Source organism: Stenella coeruleoalba (genome assembly GCF_951394435.1).
Source record: "Stenella coeruleoalba genome assembly, chromosome: 4".
In the NCBI taxonomy this organism is placed as follows: Eukaryota; Metazoa; Chordata; class Mammalia; order Artiodactyla; family Delphinidae; genus Stenella; species Stenella coeruleoalba.
This window is the reverse complement of record NC_137149.1, coordinates 8,758,179-8,782,716: the sequence shown is the minus strand read 5'-3', so window position 1 is coordinate 8,782,716 and position 24,538 is coordinate 8,758,179. Positions and strand designations below refer to the sequence as shown.

The window sequence follows — 24,538 nt, the reverse complement described above, 5'->3', positions numbered from 1 at the left end:
AGATAGAAATATTTCTGCTGAGACGACTGACATAAGAGTGAAACAAATAAATATTCCTCAATAGAAAACACCTTCATGTGAAAGGCAGTACATTATTCTTTAATTCCTATTAAGTAAAAAAGACCTCATTCATTGAGACTACTGCAAATGCAGTCAAATTAGTGAACTGTTATGTTTCTAAGATTCTAAGCATATTTATTTTTTCATATTTCAATCTTTCTGAAATTGGAATATCATTCAGTGTGCATATTTAATGTAGAGTGTTTCCATTTCATGTTACTAATTGATGATATACTTTACAATCCATAGGAAAAAATTAAATTCTATGGAAATATCATTTATTTTTAAATACTGTTATGAACTATTTATAGCATAAAGAAAAGATCAGGGATAAGAAATGCCTAATACTAATATTTTGTTTTATTTTCATGTAACAAAAACAAAAGGTAAATTTGAATGTTTCTCTCTGTATGTCTGACATATTTCAAGTTTCTTTTCTGCATCTATTAGGAGTAGTAGATGGAGAAAAGAAATTTGAAAAAATCTCGAGTTGACAGGTACCATTCATGTGCATGTTTTTATACTACTATTCATAAAAATTCATACTATATATAAAGTATATATTTATATACTATAGAATTATATATAATATATACATTTTGAATATTGTATTCAATTCTAACATACTTTTATATATTTAATGTCTGTGAAATTACAGTCATTGGCATCTTAAAACAACAAATGGCAATATTTTGTTTTATTTTATGGTAAATAATATGAGTATGTTATTTTATCTTCATGTTCTGTATCATTTATTTTATTCTAGTTTTTATTGATGTTTATAAGATACTTTATTCATTCATTTTAATCAATCTCCTTTCTCTCTGGTAAAGGTTATGTTTTATTTCACTTTATAATTCATATGGTGAAGTTTCAATTATTACCTGGCCACAGAAGGTTCGTATTTATTTATACTTCTTAGCATAGCAGGCATACACACACATTCATATATATATACAAACATATATGTATACATATATATGTGCATAAGTATTTCAGTTTTGAATAATTTTTAAATATTGAGTAATCAAGTATCTCTTTGTCAATTCCTTCATTTTAGTATTTTGCAACTGCTGTATGTTCTATCAAGTCATTTTGTCATCTATTTCACTTACTCATTATTTCTCAGTGCAGTGTTTTGGAAACTATCTTCCATTTCACAACTCTTTTTCACTATCCACTAAAGGATTTATGCTCTCAACTGAGTCATTTTTATTTCAATATTTATTACTTTTATTTCCAGCATTTATAATTAAATTTTTTTCCTGTAATTTGGTTATGCCAGATTGTTTATTTTGTCTTTTGTAGGTCCTGATGTATAATTACCTACTCATTTTTGTTATTACATCTTAGTACTATCTTAATTTCACATTTTTACTATAACTTTGGTGGTTAACATGCATGTTATATAATTTTGACATATTATGATAGTATAAATACTTTGCTGCATTCTTGAAAATACTAGAATCTTAGATGGCCTGTTGTATTATTACATTTTGATTCTACATATATTACATGATAGCCAACATAAAGTATAGTGTAATGTATACCCAACATTATGGCCCATGTACTTACCCTTTTAATTGCTTTTTGTTCCTTCCTTTATTTTAATGTTGCTTTGTGATATTATACACTATACTACATAAAATATGCCCATTAGGTTTCAAATAAAAATTTCTTTGTGAGAGGAAAGGCTTAACCTCACATCAATTATTGTTTTTCAGAGGTGAGCCATATACCACAAGAAACCCACCACTACTCAACTACTGCCAGACTAGAGTTAAGTTCCATTCTTCAGTCTGAGTTTTTGTTTTTTAGTGGACATTGAGATGTATATTCAGTTGAGTAATCTCTTTAAAATTTGGATCCAACACAGTATCTTTTTTTAAAAAGATGAGATATTTTAAAGTGAAATCTTATATACCAACTTAACTTGATGTCTCTTATTTCTTATTTAATTTGAAACTTACAAATTAAGCAGGCATGTGCGAAGATGTTTCAGTATCTTAAAACTCAATACTTAAATATTTGTTTGAATACGTTATAGTCAATAAACAGAAATAAAATTGCAAAATTCAATCAGTTATTAATAAGTAGACATTACTCTCATATAACTTTTGAATTGGCTGAAAAGTCGTAGTGTGAAAATAGATACTCACAGCAGATATCCAGCCAACACTCATGGAGTTATAAGTAAGTTTTAAGTAAGTTATAGGCTGTTGCTTTTTTTTTCTGAATGAAGAGGTATTTCATCTTTTTTGTTTAGTTCCATTGTAGTGTACTGGAGGCTAAAAAAGGTGGATTTTATCTATGTACACTTTCAAACACATAAACAGGTATTTTCATGAATCCAGGTTTTTTATTCACCTTCTCCTAATGATATGTGTTGTGATTTATCAAACACAAATAAAACCTGCTGCCTAACCTATTAGAATTTAAATCCTAAAACTCTGGTGGCTTTAATATAATTTTCATATACTTTCCTTGCACCTCAATTTCCTTAAGAATTTTTTAGACTGATTAATTTGATTTAAGTTAAATGAAATGGCTTTACATTTATTTTTGGTGTGGGACTTGGAGTTTAAAACAGAAGTGAAATAAGGCATAACCATACAAATATATAAAAGAGAATCATTCATAGCCAAAATGTGCTGTTTTCCTTTATCCTTCAGAAAAGAATGTTCTTTTTCCAATAACATTTGAAGAAACCATAGAGCATATTTACTAAAGTTGATTTTTTTAAAATCTGATTATATTATTTTAGGGGAAAAGGAACAATTGGAGAACATCTACTTTCGCCAATATTTGTGTCCTCCCTATAATTGATATGCACTTCTGTAAAGAAGTGAAAATCATCATATGTTACTTTCAAAACGTGGGAATAGCAAATGAAATTGTGTGTGTTTTTATTTTATTCTTTCAGTCATTTGCAGAGAGCTCATCATTTGTGTTCACAGCATTCAAGAGAATGGTATAGAAATTACAATATAAAAATACATAAAGAGAAATATGATATAAAGAATTCTTCTTTGAGGTATCACAGGTTGATGGATAAAAAAATAAAGAAAAAATTACCTGTTTCTACTGACAGTAATGGTTTTCTAGGTAATTCATACCAATCTTCTCCACAAGGACAACTGTAAAAGATGAACAAATGCCTTTAAAAATAAATCTACATGAACAAATTCAAGAGATGACAAAGCAGTGAAGAATTATGTTGCAGTTAGGACCATTCTTCCCCTTTTGAAAAGGTTGCTGAAAGGCTAACAAACTGAGGAGTGAAAACTGAAACTTGAATGGAAGCTAGTGAACAAAATAGAGTCTAGATTAGGACAAGAGCATGCTACAATTTTGGGGTTACAGTAAATCAGAAGGAGTACAGCTTTCATAAGAAATGATGCACATCTTAAAATTATCTCCATAATCAAAACTGGGTTAAGGTGATCTTGGATTGCTTCTACCTCCGACAACTTGTGAGAGGCAAAATTACATTGTATTTGAAGAAAGTTACTATCATTCTTTCTCAGATTTTTCATATACAGCATATAGAATCTTTAAAAATCGCCAGATATCAGAGAAAATAAGGACACTTGTTTCCTTATAAGGAAATAAAGCGTCAACACATATTAAATATGGAGATCAACACACATTAAAATAGATTCAAAAAGGGTTTAGATAAAGGAGTTTTCAGACACCTTTAAAATAATTATATTATTGGGTATTTTGAAAATGAAGAAACATATGAAAATACTAGAAGTAAAAAGTGCAGAATCCAGTAATGAACATGTGGAATTTGAAATTAAAAACACAATACCACTGTTCGCATCATAGCCCCCCCCAAACCCAAAACATTAAGGTATAAACCTATTAAAATATTTACAAGATGTATATAAGGAAAATTACAAACTTTGATGAAATAAAGCAAAGGATGGAATTAATGAAGAGCTATTCTATGTTCAGGAATAGCGAGAGCTAATATTGTCAAGATGTCAGTTATTCCTGACTTGATCTACAGATTTAATGAAATCTCCATTAAAATCCATTAAAAAGGGAAATTATTTTATGGATATTGACAAGCTGATTCTAAAGTTTATGTGGAGAGACAGAAGGCCCAGAATAGCCAAATAATATTGAAGGAAAAGAACAAAGTCAGAGAAATGACACTACCTGACTTCTAGAATTACTATAAAGCCACACTAATCAAGACTGTGATATTGGTGAGAGACTAGCCAAAGAGATATATGGAACAGAATAGAGATCCAGACATAGACCCACACAAATAAAGTCAACTGAACTTTGAAAAAAAGAGCAAAGGCAATACAGTGAAGAAAAGATAGTCTTTTCAACACATGGTTCTGGAACAACTGGACATCCATGTGCAAAAAGAATGAATCTAGACACAGACCTTACATCCTTCACAAAAACTTAGTAAAATAGATCATAAACCAAAATGTAAAATACAAAACTATAAAATTCCTAGAAGGTAACATAGGAGAAAATCTAGGTGACCTGTGTATAGTGATGACTTGTTAGATACAACACCAGAGGCACAATCCATGGGAGAAATAATTGATGAGCTAGATTTCATTAAAATTAAAAACTTCTATTATGCAAAAGGCAATGTAGAGAGAAAGAGAAGACATGCTACAGATTGGTAAAAAATATTTGCAAAAGACATACCTGATTAAAAAAACTTATCTAAAACATATAAAGTATTCTTTTTTAATTTATTTTACTGAAGTATAGTTGACTTACAATGTTGTTTTAATTTCTGTACAGCAAAGTGATTCATTATACATATATAAATACAGTTTTTCATATTCTTTTCCATTATGGTTTATCAAAGAATATTGAATATATTTCCCTGTGCTCTACAGTACGACCTTGTTGTTTATCCAGTCTATGTATAATACTTTGCATCTGCTAATCCCAAACTCCCAGTCCATCCCTCTCTCAACCCCCATCCCCTTTGACAACCACAGTCTGTTCTCTATGTCTGAGAGTCTGTTTCTCTTTCTTAGATATGTTCATTTGTGTCATATTTTAGATTCCACATATAAGTGATTCATATGGTATTTGTCTTTCTCTTTCTGACTTACTTCATTTAGTATGATAATCTCTAGGTCCATCCATGTTGCTGCAAATGGCATTCTTTTTTATGGCTGAGTACTATTGCATTGTATATATGTACTACATCTTCTTTATCCATTCATCTCTTGATGGACATTTAGGTTGTTTCCATGTCTTCGCTATTGTAAATAGTGTTGTAATGAACACTGGGGTGCATGTATATTTTTGAATTAGAGTTTTCTCTGGATATATGCCCAGGAGTGGGATTGCATAAGACAAATATGTGATATTGCTTATATGTAGAATCTAAAAAAAATGGTACAAACAAACTTATTTACAAAACAGAAAGTCACAGATGTAGAAATCAAACTTATGGTTACTAAGGGGGAAAGGTGGGGAGAGGGATAAATTGGGAGATTGGAATTGACATATGCACACTACTATATATAAAATAGATAACTAATAAGAATCTACTGTATAGCACAAGGAACTCTACTCAGTACTCTGTAATGACCTATATGGGAAAAGAATCTAAAAAGGAGTGGCTATATGTGTATGTATGTATAACTGATTCATTTGCTGTACAGCAGAAACTAACACAACATTGGAAATCAACTCTACTGCAATAAAAATTAATTTAAAAAACATAAAGAATTCTTAAAGGTCAATGAAATTGAACTACCCAATTAAAAAATGAGCAAAAGATCTGAATCAACAACTCACCAAAGAAGATATACATTTGGCAAACAAGCATATGAAGAAGTGTTCAGCATCATATGTCATTAGGAAATTGAAAAGTAAAACAATAGTGAGGTAAGATTACATAATGACTAGAACACCCAACATCCAAAACAGTGACACATCAAAAGTTGGTGAGGATGTGAAGCAACAGAAACGCTCATTCTTTGCTGGTAGCAATGCAAAATGTAACAACGACTTTGAAAGACAATTTGGAAGTTTCTTAGAAAATTAAATGTACTCCTACTATACGATTCACCAAATGCATCCTTGGTATTTACCTGAAAGACCTGAAAACTTACATCCACTCAAAAATCTGCACATGGATATTTATAGCAGCCTTATTCATAATTGCCAAAACTTGGAAGCAACCAAGATGCCACATCTTCAGTAGGTGAACGGAGAAATAAACTGTGGTGCATCCACAATGGGATATTACTCAGCACTAAAAAGAAATGAACTATCAAAGCATGAAAAATATGGAGGAAGCTTAATGCATATTACTAAGTGTAAAACGTCAATCTAAAAAGGCTATGTATTATGATTCCAATTATATGATACTCTTAAAAAGACACAACTATGGATATTGTAAAAGGATCCATGATTACCAGGGATTAGGGAAGAAGGAAGGATGAATAGGTAGATTATAAGTCTTTGAAAGGAAAATTACTTATGAGAATAACTTATGTACTATGCAGTAATATGTGAGTCTATTTTCATGCTCTTAATGTCAGAAACAATATATTGAACAAGAAACCAAAGTCCTGGTGTAAGGAAATAGTAATAAACTGGATTACAGTCTTTAATTAAGCCATTCCATATACCATCAGCTTTTCAGAAATTCATACAATCTGATGACTCTCAAATACCAATCACTGTCCCAGAACTACACGACTAAAAGCTTACAGGTCATCTACAAAGGAATGTCACATCCTTCCAACTGTTAATGTATACAAAATACAAATAACAATACCCACGGCAGTGTTCTCAGTATTTCTGCATGGGTGACTGGAAGTGGAGAAAGGCTTGCTGGAAAAAAGACGCGATGGCCTGGGTCTTAAGGAAAGCATCTAGCTTAAATAAGTGGAAAATAATAATTCATTATAGAAAGACATAACAGTCTGAGCAAAGTGAAAGTTTCTTTTTGTTTTGTTTATGATGGTGTTGTTTTCCATTTGTTGGACAATGATTTGGGTAAAAATTAAAGTTCCTTTGGAGTCTGTAGGCAGGTACTGGGTTCTCAGGATGACAATCCCAAGGAAAATTAAACAGAGATTTATGTAGGGGTCTCATAACAAAGCATTCGATAGCAGAATAAGAAGCCTGGATTTTATGATCACAGAAAAGCCACTAAAGATTTTTCAGCAGTGAAATCACATGAATTCCATGACTATTTTGTAGAAACTGTGGGCAAATAACCTCTCTGAGCCTCCATTTTTATACTGTAAAACAAGGAGTAATAATACCTGCCTCATTGGGTAGCAGCTTTGGAATTAAATATTGATTTTAATATTTAATGCCTGTTGATTCACAGAAGAAAAATATAACAATAACTCCAATAGTTTGAATCTGGACAATAAAGAATAAATGTGATGCCATTATCAGATAAAGGGAAAGAACAAAAAAAATAAGAGAAGTAGGAAGACCAGGAAGAGAAAAAGGAGAGAGAGATATGGAAAAAGAAGAATAAACAGGAATAAATGAGCAAGGGGAGAAATAGGAAAAGATTGACAAGGAAATAAAGGGGTTGAGGAAAGATATGATGAAGGAGGAATGATTAGCTTAAACTTAATAGGATTTTGGGTTGATGGCAAGATTCCAAAGTAAATGTTGAGCAGATATTTATGACTAGAGGTCAGACAATAAGTCAGCTCTGGAACTGTGATGTGAGAGTTATCCTTATAAAGGCAAAAGGCCATAATGATAATGGGAGTTTAGGGCAAGAGACTATAAATTTAAAAGAAAAAGGGGAAGAACAGAGAGGAGTTAGAGAAGGGGAAAGCAGCTTAGGACTGAAGATAATCTAGAGACTATTTTTAGGAAGTCAAAAAGAATATAAGTTGAAAATATAATTGATTTTTTTCAATTTTATATACTGTGAATGTCAAGGAAAAAGAGGGATTTATGAGATACGTCTGATCTAAGAAAGTGCAGTTTTATTAACACAGTGGATTCAGAAGTAAATTGCAAGGAATTATGGTTGAAATGGGAAACATAGAGTGTATGACTATCTCCTAAGAAATTGAACAATCACAGAAAAGAAAAAGTTTGAATAAAAATTTAACTTGAGCTGTGCGTGAATTAAAAAAAAATAGTGTCAGGAATGAGAAGAGGACATTTTGGGGAATCAAAAGTAATGGAAATGGTAGAAAATGAGACAATACAGCTATGAAGGATGGCTGGTGGGTAGATGACAGATAACATGATTTTTTGGAAGGAGGCAGGAAGGAATAAAAGGAGAACAGACAAAGCAGTCACAATTAAAGAAGCACAAATGGTGCATCTAAGCTGAGAGTGGAAATGTAAAGAAGAATCACACAGTTTGCTTGCTGAGACTTGCCCAAGATCAGAGGAGGTTAAGAGGTGTTTCCTAGGATATAGCATGATGTTACAAAATAAATGGTTTTGTTACTGAATTACCAAGGGAAAGTACTTTTGGCTTTTCTGTATCAAGGCTAAAGATAACTTCTTTACAAATTTTTCTATCTGGTAGAAAGTACTAGTAGTTTATTCATCTTGTGAAGAGGTGAGAAAACACAAGAAGATTTTAAAAGAATCCTCAATATTGAGACAAATTTCTATAATTTTGCTTCAAGAAAAAATTTTTTTTTTTTTTTTGCGGTACGCGGGCCTCTCACTGCCGTGGCCTCTCCTGCCGCGGAGCACAGGCTCTGGACGCGCAGGCCCAGCGGCCCTGGCTCACGGGCCCAGCCGCTACACGGCACGTGGGATCCTCCCGGACCGGGGCACAAACCCGCGTCCGCTGCATCGGCAGACAGACTCTCAACCACTGCGCCACCAGGGAAGCCCAACAAAAGAAATTTTATAGTTAGATTATTAAGTACTTCAATCTAAAAAGATGTCTAAGTGTCAAGCAAAGTAAATTCTATTAAAGAGAAAACTAAGTCCCTGTGAATCTTTCCTAACACTTTCTAGGAAGATATAATCAATGTGGTGTACTTGTAAATATTCCCAGGAGAAAAACAGGATGTTTAGAAATAAAGAATCTAAATTTCTCATTACTGTCCAGTATCATTGAAAATTCATCAAGCTAGCTCAACCATAAAGCAAATAAATCTACTTAAACAGTTCATTCTCTTTTTTTTAATCTTATGCTATTTTAGAGAAGAAAGATATGAAATCATCTCTTTTTTAACATCTTTATTGGAGTATAATTGCTTTACAATGTTGTGTTACTTTCTGCTGTATAACAAAGTGAATGTATACCTATATCCCCATATCCCCTCTCTCTTGGGTCTCCCTCCCACCCTCCCTATCCCACCCCTCTAGGTGGTCACAAAGCACCAAGCTGATCTCCCTGTGCTATGCAGCTGCTTCCCACTAGCTACCTATTTTACAGAGAATATATGTAGAATATATGTAGAGAATATATGTAGAGAATATATGTCCATGCCACTCTCTCACTTTGTCCCAGCTTACCCTTCCCCCTCCCTGTGTCCTCAAGTCCATTCTCTACAGCTGCATCTTTATTCCTGTCCTGCCCCTAGGTTCTTCAGAACATTTTTTTTTTTTCAGATTCCATATATATATGTTAGTATACGGTATTTGTTTTTTATCTTTCTGACTTACTTCACTCTGTATGACAGACTCTACGTCCATCCGCCCCACTACAAATAAATCAATATCGTTTCTTTTTATGGCTGAGTAATATTCCATTGTATATATGTGCCACATCTTCTTTATCCATTCATCTGTCGATGGACACTTAGATTGCTTCCATGTCCTGGCTATTGTAAATAGAGCTGCAATGAACATTGTGGTACATAACTGTTTTTGAATTATGGTTTTCTCAGGGTATACGCCCAGTAGTGGGATTGCTGGGTCATATGGTAGTTCTATTTGTAGTTTTTTTAAGGAACCTCCATACTTTCTCCATAGTGGCTGTATCAATTTACATTCCCACCAACAATGCAAGAGGGTTCCCTTTTCTCCACACCCTCTCCAGAATTTATTGTTTGTAGATTTTTTGATGATGGCCATTCTGACTGGTGTGAGGTGATATCTCATGGTAGTTTTGCTGTGCATTTCTCTAATGATTAGTGATGTTGAGCATGCTTTCATGTGTTTGTTGGCAATCTGTATACCTTCTTTGGAGAAATGTCTATTTAGGTCTTCTGCCCATTTTTGGATTGGATTGGTTTTTTTGTTATTGAGCTGCATGAGCTGCTTGTATATTTTGGAGATTAATCCTTTGTCAGTTGCTTCATTTGCAAATATTTTCTAATAATCCTTCTGCAGCAAGAAATTCTTGATGATTATATTATACCATTTACTTGTACTATAAAAATGTTCATATTTTTTCCAAAAGACAATCATAAGATTTTACTCCTTGCACTAGTCAATCCTAGAATAGGTATATACTTGACATTGTATTTATAAATTGGAAAAGGGGAAGCATCATAAAAATACTTCAATTTAAGTTAGTCACTGAATAGCTTTGTATCCAAGATGGGAGTAGATGTTTAACAAGGAGGAAACAAATATTAATAGTGTAACTCTTTGCCTAGTAGGTTCAAATATGAACTGTAATAACTTCATAAGTATAAATTATTTGGCTAAATTATTAAAATTTAAAATTCATTAAGTCTGTATATTTTTTCCAAATAAAAGCAGGCAAATAACAAAAACTCAGTTGCCACAAGGACATGTAATTTTACAAGTATAATGTTAATGGCTTCATGGCTAAAATTTGATATAATTTTATATGGCAAAATATTTGGATATTTTTGCTGTGACTTGGAAGAAGTGTAATATTTCATTAGTCTTTATATTTATTCTCCAGAACTGGAATAATGTATTTCAGTATAAAACATGCATTATACTCAGTCAATCAATAAATTAAATATGCATGGAACACACTCAGATACACATCACTATATTGTTTTGCTTTAAACCCTCTGCAAATTCTGGTTCTGCTGACCACCAACATATGGAGGAGTTTTAGAGCTCTTTTTGCTCCTTAATACAAGAGGAAAGACCAGAGTTTAAATTACCACGTAGACATGAAGTAAGCTAAGGAGACTACCTACTTATGGAGCCTAAGAGAAATGTGAGAGAGAGCCCAACAGAGAGACTATGTTCCTTCCAGTGATGACAAATAAAAATATGATTTCCTAAACATGTTCATATCATCCAGCCCTCTCCTTTGAGGAAGGATGAAGGTGTTAGGGGGTATAGCAACAAGACCTTGTATAGTTTGACATAACTGCTAGAAGCATCAGGGCCTAAAATTGAATATTTAATGAAATACGATTGAATGAGGAAATTAAAAAAAATACAAAACAGAAATAGAGTTACAGATGTAGAAAACAAACTTATGGTTACCAGGCGGTAAGGTGGGGAGGGATAAATTGCAAGACCGCGATGGACATTACACACTACCAAATATAAAATAGATAACTAATAAGGACCTACTGTGTAGCACAGGGAACTCTACTCAGTACTCTGTAATGACCTACGTGGGAATAGAATCTAAAAAAGAGTGGATGTATGTATATGTATAACTGATTCACTTTGTTGTACACCTGAACCTAACAAAACATTATCATCAACTATACTGCAATAAAAATTTAAAAAAATAAAAAGTAAAAATAAAAACAAAATTCTCAACATATTACCAAAAATCTAAACCCAAAATCCAGAGAGCTAGCATAACTTTTTTTATGCTAATTACTTTACTATGGTAAACTACCTAAATGAGGTTTAAAAAAAATTTTTGTAAAATGCAGTAACTTTTATTCCAATATCAATTAAATCGGTTGTACATATATTGAATAATTTCTGGCAAAATTGTTAAAAACCATGTGATAAATTTATTATTGGGTAGAACCTTTCTTATTTTCTCATTCATGATACCAGTGCTCATATATTTATTACAATCACTAGTTAGCTGCTTACTCAAGTAATGATAATTTTACTCAAGATGATAATTTTACATCATGTAATTCTAATTTGACTCCCTTATCTAAATTAGAATTAAGGTATTCTTCATTTTGTTTATTCTCTACTTAACAAGGTCAGATTAAAACTAATGGAGCGAAAAATTATGTATGTAAGAGAAACATACCATATATCATAGGTTTCATACTGTACAAAATACATTAAAACATCAATTCAGTTTAACTTTGAAGGAGCCTTCTCCCTCCATCCTTATCAATGGATTATTATTAAATTGAAAATACTTAAATTATCTTCAATATTAAAAAAATTTGTATAGAATTTTCTGTATGCAAAAATAAACACAAGGTAAATATGGAGACATAATTTCTTAACTAGAAACTGAGCAAGAAATATTATAAAGCATTTTACTCAGTTAATTCCTGAAAAATCTTATATTTTGCAGGACATCTTCATGAAAGTTGGTGTCTCTTGTTTTTACTTTTTATACTCTGTAACATTTCTTTACTCAGTTAATTGATTTGAAAATCTTAATTTAACATACATGGTGAAGATTTTCTGACACAACTGTTTAAGATGTATTTTACTCTTCTGACTTGTGACCTATGATCTTTGAGAATTGGTTAATCCTAATTAACTCAACAGGCGAGATCCCATGTGGATGAACTCAGAGTGTAATTTATTTCATGTTCAGAAAAGGACATAAAGTCATTAATTTGTGTGACATGTAAGCTAAACATTTTGCTATTTTCCACCTCACTAAATCTCAGACCAGCATTTCTCAGACTAATATTTTATACCAAAAAAGAAAAAAAAATAGCAGACTTTAGTCACATCTTCTTCACTATTGACCTCTTTGTATTAGCTAACATTATAAACATATCTCTAAAGATATCTAAATGTTATTGATTCCAGCACTTACTGATTTCTACTTGTTTTTTGCTTGTGATTTAGAACTGGCTGTATATTATACTGTGTGACTAATAATTGAGTGTCCATTGATGAGCAAGGTGGGAGAGGAGACACAAAGTAACTAGCACTTGATCAATAATATTTTGTTTGAATAAGTACATGCCAAGTAGCTTGGGTAAAGGAGCAATACCCCGTATGACATGGTGAATTCTGGTAATGAGTTTTCTTTTAGGTGGTGTGGAGATGTAGCTAAAAAGTAGACTAAGGATAAGTAGTAATTATTCTGTAATTGCTGATTGAGTATTATCTAAAATGAAAGGTTTTATGTAAAGTGTTACATTTTCAAATCTATCTTTGAGTTACCAGAACTAGGAAAAAATAGGATATTTTTAATCATAATAGGTTATTACATAATTTAGAGCTATTTATCTCATAAGGGTGTATGGGACAGCCACACAGACCTTTTCAAATATTCAGTTAAATATATGGTCATATGGAGTTTAAAGAACTAATTATACCTGGAAAAAACAGATATCTGAGCTATTTGCAGGGTAACATTTTAAACAAAGTAGAAAATTTTTCTAGAGATAACAATTTGGGTAAAAATAGGAGGAAATAGGGCAAACTGATAAAAGCATTAAAGAGAAAAAATTAGGAAACAGAAACAATGAAAAAGAGATGTATAGAGGTAAATACGGGGAAAAATCTGTTAGTGGCTGTGATAATTTTATATGTCAAGTTGGTTAGACTGCAGTGATCAAATGATTGGTCAAATCCAGTCTACATGTTGCTTGTATGGTATTTTTTAGAAGTGATTAACATTTATAATCACCAGACTTTGAATAAAGCAGATTACCTTCATTAATATGTGTGAGCCTCATCCAATCAGTTGAAAGTCTTAAGAGTGAAGAATGAGTTTTCTTAAATTTTAGAAAAAGGAATTCTTCCTCAGTACTGCAACATAGAATCCTCTGAGTTTCCAGCCTGGCTGACCTGCCCTTTGGATCTCAGGCTCAAGATTGCAACATCAGCTCTTGCCTGAATATCTAGCCTGCCAAACCACACTGTGTATTTCAGACTTGTCTGCCTCTAAGCGTGAACCACTTACTTAAAGTAAATCTCTCTATAAGATAGATCTTTATTTACGTTTTTCCAGAGAATCTTGACTAATAACAGTGGCTAATCATGTAGTATCAAGGGGAAAATAATGGCCAGCGCATGGAATGCTGTACATAACCAAAAAGCAGAAAAATGGATAAAAACCTAATTATATTCTGAAATTGAGGTCAATTGTGACATTTAAAAGGTCACTTTTGCGGGAACTGTAGCTAATAGAAGTTATGTTTAAGTCTACAGAGAATTCACGAGACATGAGAAAGGGAATTCAAAACATAGAAAGCTCTTGGAAGAAATTTAGTAATGAGATAAATGATAGAGATATAAGAGAAAATCAGGGCTTCCCTGTTGGCACAGTGGTTGAGAATCTGCCTGCCAATGCGGGGGACACGGGTTTGAGCCCTGGTCTGGGAAGATCCCATATGCCACGGAGCAACTAGGCCCGTGAGCCACAACTACTGAGCCTGCGTGTCTGGAGCCTGTGCTCTGCAACAAGAGAGGCTGCGATAGTGAGAGGCCCGTGCACCGCGATGAAGAGTGGCCCCTGCTCGCCGCAACTAGAGAAAGCCCTCACACAGAAACGAAGACCCAACACAGCCAAAAATTAATTAATTAATTTAAAAAAAATAAGAAAATCAAAAGGGAAGGGAATTTACTTTTTGTTTGTTTTATTTTGAAAAACACTTGGAACACAGGAGGAGGTACCAATAAAAGAAAGGAGATCAAGGACCTAAACTGAGAAAAGAAATTGATCCACAAAGAATCTAGAAAAAGAGAAGAGGGAATTGGATAGTGAGGACAGCTAGAATACAAAAATCTGTATCAAAGAAACATATAGATATTATTAAAATATGAACTGAGGCATATTAAAATTTAAGAATTTGAGCAAAAATTGATTTCAATTGGTAAGCACCATATCTAGAAGGTAGGGAGGAGCTCCCAGGAGCTATACAGGATGAAAAACTTACAGGCAAAAGAGAATGGAAGCAAGGAAGTCGTACTGGCAAAAATACAGATTGGTTATTAAAAGATTACTTTCACTTAAGGGATAATGGGGGTCTATCAGGCAGATTACCTAACTAGTGCTGGGCAGGAGATTCCTGATTGACTGTTTTAAGATTCCATTTCTGGAAGAGCCCTGACTATAATTAAGTTAAATTTTGGTTTGTTGATGGGGAGCTTAGAATGAGTGACTACATTTTGGACCTGTTGTCTTTTTTTTAAATCAACACAAAGTTTTCATTATATATTAATAGTTTAATAAAAAAAAAGTTTGCCTGTTATTCTGTTTGTGTAGAAAATACACTGGAAAGAGAGATCTACAAATATTCATAATACTTAGTTTTCTCTGGTTTATTTTAATTTCCTTAATTGTGCTTAATTGATATTTTCTAACATGACTACAATGTTAAAAGTTACTAATAAATAATTAAATATAGGCTTGGGAACAAATAAGCGAAAAACAGGCTGGTGGAAAATGGGCACAAGATGAGAGTTACTATTTAGTTGGCTTGCTTGAACAGTGGAGAATTACCACATGATAGTGAATGGTGAGAAATATAGGATGAAAGCTATAAAATTTCAGCTTCTAAGAAACAGGTTTTTTTAAAGGAAGTCTTCATGAACTGTGACATTTGACATAATCTATTCAGGAGGGGAAGATGTAGATAAACAGAAACAAGTTTCTCCAAGAGGAATATTGTAAGGCCAAAAATGACATGAAGTAGCAGCACAAAAGTGCATGAGACCATTCTGTAATCAGTATTAGCTGCCTGTATTTTTTCACTGCATTTTATTTTGTTATGAATTTTCCATGTGCCACTGAATATTGCTCAGAAAAACATATATTTCAAGCAGACAGCATGGTAAAAAGTGAACATGCAAACAAACCTCTGGTATCCACAGTTCAACCCCAAAGGCTCTTTCAGTCATGCACTAAATAGTATTTAACTGTGTATAGTCATCTTAACTAATTTTATAAGGCAGTAACAATTCTTATTAATACTACTGTTAAAACTCATGCAAAAGAATAAAACATTGGCACTGTTAAGCAAGGAAAACACATTTTGGCAAGAATCAAGGAATGTCTTTTCATCTAATATTACTTATGACACTATCTTATAGAATAACATTCTTGGCCTAATTAAAAAGATTAAATCATTGTGTGTGAGTTATATAAATTGAGCTTGTTTTACTTAATATGAAATGGAAGGAATAGTGAAAGGAGAAAACTGTATGTTTCTGTAAAATTTCGTTTTCTCAGAATTGTAAAATAATATTGTCTCTCTGCTATGAGACTACTCTCATGGTAATATTACAATTTAATTTGTTACTGAAATACATAAAACATAAGAGATAGTGGAAATAACTTTGTCCTTCCTTTTTGTAACTGATCTTGTTCAATTTCTACTGCAAAATCATTTCTGATCTTTGTCATTGAATTATCTACAGAAACATCATCAGAGTCAAATATCTCTTTTCCCCTTATAATTTCTATATCTTTCTCAATATTATTTTTAAAATTATACCTCAAGTAATAAAAATGGTCTACATAACAACTGCAACTATTGAAGTTAAGAAATAAGGCAATATGTTTGTCATTTAGTAAGATGTATTTTTTAAAAAATCTTTATTGGAGTATAACTGCTTTACAATAGTGTGTTCGTTTCTGCTATATAAAAAAGTGAGTCAGGGCTCCCCTGGTGGCGCAGTGGTTGAGAGTCCACCTGCCGATGCAGGGGATGCGGGTTTGTGCCCCGGTCCTGGAAGATCCCACATGCTGCGGAGTGGCTGGGCCCGTAAGCCGTGACCACTGAGCCTGCGCGTCCGGAGCCTGTGCTCCGCAACGGGAGAGGCCACAACAGTGAGAGGCCCACACACCGCAAAAAAAAAAAAAGTGAGTCAGCTATACATATACATATATCCCCAAATCCCCTCCCTCTTGTGTCTCCCTCCCACCCTCCCTATCCCACCCCTCTAGGTGACCACAAAGCACCGAGCTGATCTCCCTGTGCTATGCAGCTGCTTCCCACTAGCTATCTATTTTACATTTGGTAGAGAATATATGTCCATGCCAGTCTCTCACTTCGTCCCAGCTTACCCTTCCCCCTCCCCATGTCCCAGTCCATTCTCTACATCTTTATTCCTGTCCTGCCCCTAGGTTCTTCAGAATCATTTTGTTTTTTTCAGATTCCATATATATATATGTTAGTATGCGGTATTTGTTTTTTATCTTTCTCACTTACTCTAGGTCCATCCACCCCACTACAAATAACTCAATTTCATTTCTTTTTATGGCTGAGTAATATTCCATTGTATATATGTGCCACATCTTCTTTATCCATTCATCTGTCAATGGACACTTAGGTTTCTTCCATGTCCTGGCTATTGTAAATAGAGATGCAGTGAACATTGTGGTACATGAGTCTTTTTGAATTACGGTTTTCTCAGGGTATATGTCCAGTAGTGGGATTGCTGGGTCATATGATAGTTCTATTTTTAGTTTTTTAAGGAACTTCCATACTTTCTCCATAGTGGCTGTATCAATTTACATTCCCACCGACAGTTTAGGAGGGTTCTCTTTTCTCCACACCCTCTCCAGCATTTACTGTTTGTAGATTTTTTGATGATAGCCATTCTAGCCGGTGTGAGGTGATACCTCATTGTAGTTTTGATTTGCATTTTCTCTAATGATTAGTGATGTTGAGCATCCTTTCATGTGTTTGTTAGCAATCTGTATTTCTTTTGGAGAAATGTCTATTTAGGTCTTCTGCCCATTTTTGCATTGGGTGTTTGTATTTTTGATATTGAGCTGCATGAGCTGCTTGTATATTTTGGAGATTAATCCTTTGTCCATTGCTTCGTTTGAAAATATTTCTCCTATTCTGAGGGTTGTCTTTTCATCATGTTTATGTTTTCCTTTTCTGTGCAAAAGCTTTGAAGTTTCATTAGGTCCCAGTTATTTATTTTTGGCTTTATTTTCATTTGTCTAAGAGGTGGGTCATAAAGGATCTTGCTGTGATTTATGTCATAGACTGTTCTGCCTATGTTTTCCTCTAATATAGTGTCTGGCCTTAAATTTAGAGCTTTAATCCATTGTGAGTTTATTTTTTTATACAGTGTTATGGAGTGTCCTAATTGCATTCTTTTACATGTAGCTGTCCAGTTTTCCCAGCACCACTTGTTGAAGAGGCAATCTCTTCTCCATTGTATATTCTTGCCTCCTTTATCAAAGATGAGGTGACCATATGTGCGTGGGTTTATCTCTGGGCTTTTGACCCTGTTCCATTCATCTATATTTCTGTTTTTGTGCCAGTACCATACTGTCTTGATTACTGTAGCTTTGTAGTATAGTCTGAACTCAGGGAGCCTGATTCCTTCAGCTCCGTTTTTCTTTCTCAAGATTGCTTTGGCTATTCGGGGTCTTTTGTGTTTCCATATGAATTGTGAAATTTTTTTCTTCTAGTTCTGTGAAAAATGCCATTGGTAGTTTGATAGGGATTGCACTGAATCTGCAGTTGCTTTGGGTAGTAAAATCATTCTCACAATGTTGATTCTTCCAATCCAAGAACATGGTATATCTCTCCATCTGTTTCTGTCATCGTTAGTTTCTTTCATCAGTGTCTTATAGTTTCTTGCATACAGGTCTTTTGTCTCCTTAGGTAGGTTTATTCCTAGGTATTTTATTCTTTTTGTTGCAGTGGTAAATGGGAGTGTCCTTAATTTCTCTTTCAGATATTTCATCATTAGTGTATAGGAATGCAAGAGATTTCTGTTCATCAATTTTGTATCTTTCTACTTTACCAAATTCATTGATTAGCTTTAGTAGATTTCTGGTAGCATCTTTAGGATTCTCTATGTATAGTATCATGTCATCTGCAAACAGTGACGGTTTTACTTCTTCTTTTCCAAGTTGGATTCCTTTTATTTCTTTTTCTTCTCTGATTGCTTTGGCTAAAACTTCCAAAACTATGTTGAATAATAGTGGTGAGAATGGGCCACCTTGTCTTGTTCCTGATGTTAGTGGAAATGGTTTCAGTTTTTCACCATTGAGAATGATGTTGGCTGTGGGTTTGCCATATATAGCCTTTATTCAGTTGAAGTAAGTTCCCTTTATGCCTACTTTCTGGAGAATTTTTATCATAAATGGGTGTTGAATTTTGTCAGTAGCTTTTATGCATCTGTTGAGGTGATCATATGGTTTTAATCTTTCAGTTTGTTAACATGGTGTATCACATGGATTGATTCGCATATATTGAAGAATCCTTGGATTCCTGGGATAAACCCCACTTGATCTTGGTGTATGATCCTTTTAATGTGCTGTTGCATTCAGTTTGCTACTATTTTGTTGAGGTTTTTTTCACCTATGTTCATCAGTGATGTTGGCCTGTAGTTTTTGTGTGTGTGTGTGATGTCTTTGTGTGGTTTTGGTATCAGGGTGATGGTGGCCTCATAGAATGCGTTTCAGAGCATTCTTCCTCTGCTTTATTTTGGAAGAGTTTGAAAAGCATAGGTGTTAGCTCTTCTCTAAATGTTTGATAGAATTCACCTGTGGATCCATCTGGTGCTGGGTTTTTGTTTGTTGGAAGATTTTAATCACAGTTTGAATTTAATTACTTGTGACTGGTCTGTTTATATTTTCTATCTCTTCATGGTTCAGTCTCAGAAGGTTGTGCTTTTCTAAGAATTTGTCCATTTCTCCCAGGTTTTCCATTTTATTGGCATACAGTTGCTTGTAGTAATCTCTCATTATCATTTTATTTCTGCAGTGTCAGTTGTTACTTCTCTTTTTTCATTTGTAATTCTATTGATTTGAGTCTTTTCCCTTATTTTCTTGATGAGTCTGGCTAATGGTTTATCAATTTTGTTTATCTTCTCAAAGAACCAGCTTTTAGTTTTATTGATCTTTGCTATCATTTCCTTCATTTCTTTTTCATTTATTTCTGAACTGATCTTTATGATTTCTTTCCTTCTGCTAACTTTGGGGTTTTTTTTGTTCTTCTTTCTGTAATTGCTTTAGGTGCAAGGTTAGGTTGTTTATTCGAGATGTTTCCTGTTTCTTAATGTAGGATTGTATTGCTATAAACTTCCCTCTTAGAACTGCTTTTGCTGCATCCCATAGGTTTTGGGTCGTCGTGTCTCCATTGTCATTTGTTTCTTAGTATTTTTTGATTTCTTCAGTGATCTCTTGGTTATTTAGTAGTGTATTGTTTAGCCTCCATGTGTTTTTATTTTTTACAGATATTTTGCTGTAATTGATGTCTAGTCTCATAGCGCTGTGGTCGGAAAAGATACTTGATATGATTTCAATTTTCCAAGGCTTGATTTGTGACCCAAGATATGATCTATCCTGGAGAATATTCCATGAGCACTTGAGAAGAATGAGTATTCTGTTGTTTTTGGATGGAATGTCCTATAAATATCAATTAACTCCATCTTGTTTAATGTATCATTTAAAGCTTGTGTTTCCTTTTTTATTTTCATTTTGGATGATGTGTCCATTGGTGAAAATGTAGTGTTAAAGTCCCCTACTATGATTGTGTTACTGTCAATTTCCCCTTTTATGGCTGTTAGTCTTTGCCTTATGTATTGAGGTGCTCCTATGTTGGGTGCATAAATATTTACAATTGTTATATCTTCTTCTTGGATTGATCCCTTGATCATTATGTAGTGTCTTTCTTTGTCCCTTGTAATAGCCTTTATTTTAAAGTCTATTTTGTGTGATATGAGAATTGCTACTCCAGCTTTCTTTTGATTTCCATTTGCATGGAATATCTTTTTCCATCCCCTCACTTTCAGTCTGTATGTGTCCCTGTGTCTGAAGTGAGTCTCTTGTAGACAGCATATATATGGGTCTTGTTTTTGTACCCATTCAGCCACTCTATGTCTTTTGTTAGAGCATTTAATCCATTTACATTTAAGGTAATTATCGATATGTATCTTCCTATTATCATTTTCTTAATTGTTTGGGGTTTGTTATTGTATGTCTTTTCCTTCTCTTGTGTTTCCTGCCTAGAGAATTTCCTTTAGCATTTGTTGTACAGCTGGTTTGGTGGTACTGAATTCTCTTAGCTTTTGCTTGTATGTAAAGGTTTTATTTGCTCCGTCGAATCTGAATGAGATCTTGCTGGGTAGAGTAATCTTGGTTGTAGGCTTTTCCCTTTCACCACTTTAAATATGTCCTGCCACTCCCTTCTGGTTGCAGAGTTTCTGCTGAACGATCAGCTGTTAACTTTATGGGGATTCTTTTGTATGTTATTTGTTGTTTTCCCCTTGCTGCTTTTAATATTTTTCCTTTGTAGTTAATTTTTGATAGTTTGATTAATATGTGTCTTGGCATGTTTCTCCTTGGATTTATCCTGTATGGGACTCTGTGCACTTCCTGGACTTGACTATTTCCTTTCCCATATTAGGGAAGTTTTCAACTATAATCTCTTCAAATATTTTCCCATTCCCTTTCTTTTTCTCTTCTTCTTCTGGGACGCCTATAATTCGAATGTTGGTGTATTTAATGTTGTCCCAGAGGTCTCTGAGACTGTCCTCAATTCTTTTCATTCTTTTTTCTTTGTTCTGCTCTGCAGCAGTTATTTCCACTATTTTATCTTCCAGATCACTTATCCGTTCTGCCTCAGTTATTCTGCTCTTGATTCCTTCTAGAGAATTTTTAATTTCATTTATTGTGTTTTTCATCACTGTTTGTTTACTCTTTAGTCCTTCTAGGTCTTTTTAAACATTTCTTGTATTTTTTCCATTCTACTTCCGAGTTTTTGGATAATCTTTACTATCATTACTCTGTATTCTTTTTCAGGTAGACTGCCTATTTCCTCTTCATTTGTTTGGTTTGGTGGGTTTTTACCTTGCTCCTTCATCTGCTGTGTATTTCTCTGTCTTCTCATTTTGCTTAACTTACTGTATTTGGAATCTCCTTTTCACAGGTTAGAGGTTCGTAGTTCCTATTGTTTTTGTTGTCTGTCCCCAGTGGGTAAGGTTGGTTCAGAGGGTTGTGTAGGCTTCCTGGTGGAGGGGACTGGTGCCTGTGTTCTGGTGGATGAGCCTGGATCTTGTCTTTCTGGTGGGCAGGACCACTTCCGGTGGTGCGTTTTGGGGTGTCTGTGAACTTATTATGATTTTAGGCAGCCTCTCTGCTAATGGGTGGGGTTGTGTTCCTGTCTTGCTAGTTGTTTGGCATTGGGTATCCAGCACTGGAGCTTGCTGGTCGTTGAGTGGATCTGGGTCTTAGCATTGAGATGGAGCTCTCTGAGAGAGCTCTCGCTGATTGATATTACATGGGGCTGGGAGGTCTCTGGTGGAGCAATATCTGAACTTGGCTCTCCCACCTCAGAGTCTCAGGCCTGACACCTGGCCAGAACACCTAGACCTTTTCAGCCACATAGCCAGGTACGTGGGGATTTTCTTGCATTTTGGGAAGTCTGAGGTCTTCTGCCAGCATTCAATAGGTGTTCTGTAGGAGTTGTTCCACATGTAGATGTATTTCTTATGTATTTTTGAGGAGGAAGGTGATCTCCACGTCTTACTCCCCTGCCATCCTGAAGGTCCTCTTCAAGATGTACTTTTAAAATGATCCATTCCTACTAGTATGCTAAAATACAAAGTCTGTATGTTTCTAAATGTTTTATTTAAAAATGTAAAATATTAGAATTCAATATATTTAGTCATATGTTTGTGTCACAAAGGCAGCAGCATGAGAATATGATGATCAGTGATCCATCTTTTGTTTCTCTTATCTTTTCCATATAATATTTTTCAGTAAATTGCTTAATCTTAAAACTCACACACAAACACACACACACACACACACACACACACACACACACACACAGATACCAGCTTTTTAAAATTTAGTGTATATTTGAAATATTGACATATATAGTGCTTATTTTTCCTGTCAATCTTCATTTTTATATCTGGACAAAGTAGTATCTGGAAGTATTGTAACACCCCTTTAAATGATTCCACTTTCGTCTTCAGGGACTTTATAATCCTTAATATATTCTTGGAATTCCTTGACACTCGGTTTTAAGCCTGCTGTGTTTATATAAAATAAGATTTACTTTTATATGTTAAAAAACTCTTAATATGCCTTGAGTACTGACAGAATTTACCTATTTGATTAACAATGTAAGTTTGATATTATTTACATGTGTTCAATCAATTTTGTGTTGATAGAACATATAACAAAAATAAATTTCCATATTTATAGATGGAGCACAAGACTGAACTATAGACAGGAGCAAGGGCTACGACCAACTGTGCCACGAGACAGGGCTAATATTAAAAGTTCTTAGAGATGAGCTAAAAAGATCCTGGGATTCAAGAGAAAGCAGCATGAGAGAGGTCTATTTTCTATTTTGTTTGTTTTATGTTTGTTGATAGTGGAGAAACTAAATGCTGAATACATCTATTAAGTCCAATGATGAGTTTCTTCTAAAGGACAGAAAGGAAGCCTTTAATATGAAGATATTTAATCAGCAATAAATGGGTCCTAATGGAAGATTAGGCGAGATTAATTTACCAGTAAGTCCAGGAAAATTGTGGAGGAGAAACATAGGAAAGGAAGATTTGCAGGTTCTGATAAGAGTCACTGATTACATTAGTCTTTAGGTTAAGATCTTTAATATAATGGTACATCCCAGGTCTCAAGGACTATCAATATGTATGTTTGGCATATGGTGTCTACCTATATTATTAGAAAAGCTAATCTCATGTAACTCAATGTAAAAAGATAAATAAGTATAATTCTTAATCAGGGTATCCTTGGATGAAAGTGGGTCTGCAACATTATATATCAATGACTTAGCTCAAAGATCATAACATCTGTGGAAACTTTCCAGATTTCTCCCAGCCAGAAACATTCATTCCTCTGTTCAAACAGTCATGTATGTTATCATGGTCTGAGTGTACAAATATGGATTTATTATTTGATTAAGATTTCTATATGTGTTGGTTAGCAATCTCAGGAGCTTCCTTGGTAGAATTGGTCCCTGTACACAGAGAGTAGGGAGAGACCCAAGAAAGAGGCAGACCACTACTGATTGGTAGGAGGCAGGTTGAATAAGCTACAAAACTTACCCATATATATGCTGTCTTCAGTATATGGTGCTTCATACCTAGGGACACATACAGACTGAAAGTGAGGGGATGGGAGAAAGTATTCCATGCAAATGGAAATCAAAAGAAAGCTGGAGTAGCAATGGTCATATGAGACAAAATAGGCTTTAAAATAAAGGCTCTTAGAAGAGACAAGGAAGGACACTACATAATGGTCAAGGGATCAACCCAAGAAGAGTATATAACAAATGTAAATATATATGCACCCAACATAGGAGCACCTCAATATATAAGACAAATTCTAACAGCCATAAAAGGAGAAAGTGACAGAAACTTACTAGGTTTGTCCTGGGAGGTCACAATAGCAGCTGATCTCTGCACTCCCCTGCCAGAATCTTAAAAGTTTACATAGAGGCTTTAATTGGGCTCAGTAATG

General features: G+C 34.0%; 1 long non-coding RNA gene across 1 annotated transcript in view; it reads left to right on the top strand.

Moving 5' to 3' along the window:
* LOC307185562 overlaps positions 1 to 24,538 on the top strand; it is a 316,717-nt gene that overhangs the window by 260,917 nt on the left and 31,262 nt on the right. The window lies entirely within an intron of this gene.